This window comes from Orycteropus afer, unplaced genomic scaffold (assembly GCF_000298275.1).
Source record: "Orycteropus afer afer isolate SDZICR_OR568_19922 unplaced genomic scaffold, OryAfe1.0 scaffold00191, whole genome shotgun sequence".
Lineage (NCBI taxonomy): Eukaryota > Metazoa > Chordata > Mammalia > Tubulidentata > Orycteropodidae > Orycteropus > Orycteropus afer.
Genome location: NW_006921778.1, coordinates 6577164 through 6581519, shown reverse-complemented (window position 1 = coordinate 6581519; position 4356 = coordinate 6577164). Strand labels below are relative to the sequence as shown.

At 36.0% G+C, this 4356-nt stretch overlaps 1 protein-coding gene across 1 annotated transcript in view; it reads right to left on the bottom strand.

Moving 5' to 3' along the window:
- The window catches only part of TMEM232 (transmembrane protein 232), a 438880-nt gene that overhangs the window by 10481 nt on the left and 424043 nt on the right, over nucleotides 1-4356 (bottom strand). The window lies entirely within an intron of this gene.

Sequence of the window (4356 nt, the reverse complement as noted above, 5' to 3'; positions counted from 1 at the left end):
TAGTGATACTGCCTCAGAAACCCAAGGAGGGGTCGCTATGAGTTGGGTCCGACTTGACGGCACATAACAACAACAACATATGTGTATATGTGTCTATGTATATACATGTATATGTGTATATGTATATATGTATTTATGTACATGTATATATGATACAAAGTTGATGTCAATCCTCCTTTCTTCAAATTGTTCAATATCTCCTTATTACTTTAGAATAAAGATCACATTTGTTAACATAACTTATTTCTCTCCATTCTTTGTGTAGGTTTCTGTATTACTAACACACAGACTTTCTTGCATTTGCTGTAGGGTACCCACTATGGCTTGTTTGCACATACTGTCCTCACTTTCCCTAGTGGCCTCTCCTATCTCTCTATCCCTACTTCAGGACTGGTTAATCCTCCAATGCTTAGTTCAAACCCATCATCATAGCTCTCAGTTCACCATTGGCTTTCCTTGATCACACTTATCTCAGTGTAATTCTACACTTATCTTTATTCTTGCATGAATTTCTTATCTCCTTTACTAAAGTATGAGCTATTTGAGTGTGGAGATTTTACTTGTTTTCTTCTAATTGTATACTCAGTCCTCAACACAGTTTGGTGAACATTTGTGTATTTGGTGAATGAGTGAACTGAAAGGTGTGATTTGCTTTAATTCTTTTTATAATCCCAAACAATCAGTAGCAGTCTACCTTACAGCACTCCTATGCCAATAAAACAGTGCAAGAGGATGGCAGTCTCAGGAGACAAGTTACAGAATGGAGCTGACTGTAGGAATTCAAAGGAAAACAACTCAAGTGACAGGTGACAGTGAAAATATATGGAGCCTACCCAATCCATAATACTCAGAAATATTGTAAGGAAGAAGAGCACTCAGCTTCCCACTGCATGTAGAATAGTGGCTCTATTTTAATCATTCTATTAAAATGTTAAAGTGAAATATGACCATAGAAATCTGGAAGATTTGGGGACATCTAGAAGCAGACCCTTGGCTTAACTGTATTCATTCAACAAAATTTTGACACCTATGATATTCAAAGAAATGTGCAAAAGGCTTTGAAAAGACAAAAATTTCTAAAATTATTTAAAGGTTAAAATTTTTCAAACAAGTTACTTAAATTTCTACTTGAATAATAAAGTTTAAAAGTAAAATTGCTTACCAACATTAATAATGTTAACCAAAAACCAAACTCACTGCCTTCGAGTCATTTCCGACCCATAGCAACCCTTCCTTGGGTTTCTGAGGCAGTATCTCTATGGAAGTAGATTGCCCAGTCTTCATTCAGAGGAGTGGCTGGTGAATTTGAACTGCCAGCCTTCTGGTTAGCAGTCAAAAGCCTCAGGCACTACACAACTAGAGCATCTGTTAAAAGACCTTTAATATTGAGAAATTAAATGGATATATTTGTGCATCCTTAACTTCTAGTTACTTCAGTTTAATAATTTGTATTATAAAAAAAACACAAATTTCTTGCATGAATTTCTTGTCTCATTTACTAGAGTATGAGCTATTTGAGTGTGGAGATTTTACTTGTTTTCTTCTAATTGTGTACTCAGTCCTCAACACAGTTTGGTGAACATTTACATATTTTGTGAATGACTGAGTGAATTGAAAGGTGTGATTTGCTTTAATTCTTTTTATAATCCCAAACAATCAGTAGAAGTCTACCTTACAGCACCCTTGTGCCAATAAAACAGTGCCTGGTATAGCAAGAGGATGGCAGTCCTCTTATTATGTAATTATAATATAAAAGAACATGACATGGTATATATTGGGAAAAATATTTAGATATAGTAGATATTTAGAAAAAATAGTAAAATGATTAACACATGAGCTCTCTAGCCAGGCAGATTTCAGAACAAATTTTGGCTCCAGCACTTAGTCCTACTTAATTCCTCTCTGTTTCTCAGTTTCTACATCTTTAAAACAGAAAAATACCTCATTTGTACCTACTTTGTAATATTTTTACAGTGATTAAAAAGGCATAAGACATACAATATATTTGATATAGCAAACTTTAAATAAGTTTCAGCTGTATTATCTATATCATGATCATTCAGAAGAAACAACCTGACTTTCAGCTGATATTATCATATAAGGAAGTTGCTCTGGTGATGTAGTGGATAAAGCACTTGACTGCTAACTGGAAAGTCAGCGGTTCAAACCCACCAGTGAAGGAGGGGTGATCTACTTTCCTAAAGATTTACAGCCTCAGAAACTCATTGAGGGTCACTATGAGTAGGAAAAAACTGGATTGCAGCCAGTTTGGTTTGGGTTTTTCATTTATCACGTAAAGAGGCGCTCTGGTGGTGCAGAGGTTAAGCATTAGGCTGCTAACCAAAGGGTCTGTGGTATGAACCCACAGATGCTCTACAGAAAAAAGATGAGGCAGTCTGCTTCCCTAAAGATTTACAATCTTGGAAACTGTATGTGGTAGTTCTGCCCTGTTCTGTAGGGTCATTACGAGTTGAAATTGACTGGACGGCAGTGAAATAGGTTTTGTAGATCATGTAAGATAAAAAGGAATGGAGGATAAAACAATTTAGGGAAAATTTAAGTTACATGTAGCATTTTGATGTTTGGAGTTAAACGGGAAGTGGAGACAGGCTTTTCCAAAAAGATGTCAAGGTAGAAGCAAAGTTTCAAGAAGAAGGAATAGAGGATTCATTTGGGGAGAAATATAGAAACTGAGATGGTTGGAACATTTTTTTCACTCATTTGTTCATTTATTCAAACATTGTTAAAAAAAAAAAAAAACACTCACTGCCATCGAGTCAGATCCGACTCACAGTGACCTCTCCTTGGGTTTCCAAGGTGGTATCACTACAGAAGTAGATTGTCCAATCTTCCTTCTGAGGAGTACCTGGTGGGTTTGAACCACCAGGCTTCTGGTTAGCAGCCAAATGCCTTAGGCACTATGCCACCAGAGCTCCTTTGGTTTATAGAAGGCATGTTATTATAAGGAGTGGGAAGAAAAATAAATAAATAAAAAGCTAGCTACTGCCATCAAGGAATTCAAAGTTCACATGGACAGAGATATAAATATGCATACAATGGAAAAATTGCTCTAAAATAGATAATAGTTGGAGCTATGTAGTACAAAGATGGATTGGTGGATCCATTTAGTTTAATCTGATGGTGGATAAGAGAGAACTTCCTGGATTGGTTAAGTATGCTTGTCCCAATAGGATGATGATGGAATTGATGAAAAGACATCTTAGATATACATATATGTTCATTTTAATATATAAGGATGAGAAACATACAGAAATATCGATAGAAAACACAGGATAATATAGCTCCTTATGTAGAGGTATGGTTTTTCAAGACACAAAGGTCTCCTGAGTACATACAAGTATGGAGTGACCATCAGCAATGAGGTATTCCCAAGAGCACCAGGCATGGATCATTTTGAGGCCTCTTTAATTCCGCATCTTAAAGTGTGACCTTAGATTCAGTGTTGTAACATTAACTCAATATGTGAAGTATTGCTTTTATTTCAGGTGTTGTTGTTGTTGTTAGGTGCCGACGAGTCATTTCCGACTCATAGTGACCCCATGCACAGCAGAACGAAACACTGCCCAATCCCTGCTATACTTGAGCTCATCATCGCAATCACCATGTCAATCCATCTAGAGGGCCCTCTTTTGTCGGCCCTGCACCCTACCAAGCATGACATCCTTCTCCAAGGAATGGTCCCTTTTGACAACATGACCAAAGTAGGTAGAATATGATAACCATTGGAAAGACCCAATGAGGGGAAGATCCTGTATCAATTTTAAAAATCACATTATTTCATCCTTGGTTAGAACTGAATGAGTTATCCCACTTTTTGAGAGAAATGGAGCACCAATTTGTTGCTGTGATTTTTCTCTAGCACACTTTATTTTCCATGTTGAGTTTAGTCAGGGATTTATGACCTTTCACAAACTCAACTGGTTCTGATTAATTATACAAATTTTACTTCAGTAGAAGCTTAAATTCCCATTATCTGTCAACTTGAGGTCTCTTACCTTCTTCAGTTCTACTGTAGTTTCTTCTGATAAAAGCCTTACTTTAAGATATCCTATGCCTCCTTCTCTAAACACACAGTGGATAATGTCTAGATATTTTTTATTACTTTTAGAAGAGAAAGAAATTGAAATCTTAATCTGAGATACAGGGTGAAATATAGTAGATTGTTACATAAAACTGTTAAGACAAGCAAAATGAAACCACAAAGAAAGGCCACTTAAATCACTCTGTCAAAGTAAGAAAAATCAACTTTCATCAAAATACCTTGGGTTCCTTCTATTTTTTTCATTATTCAATGAAAAAATTTTTTGACCTTTCTCTAAAAGCTTATTGCTCAAA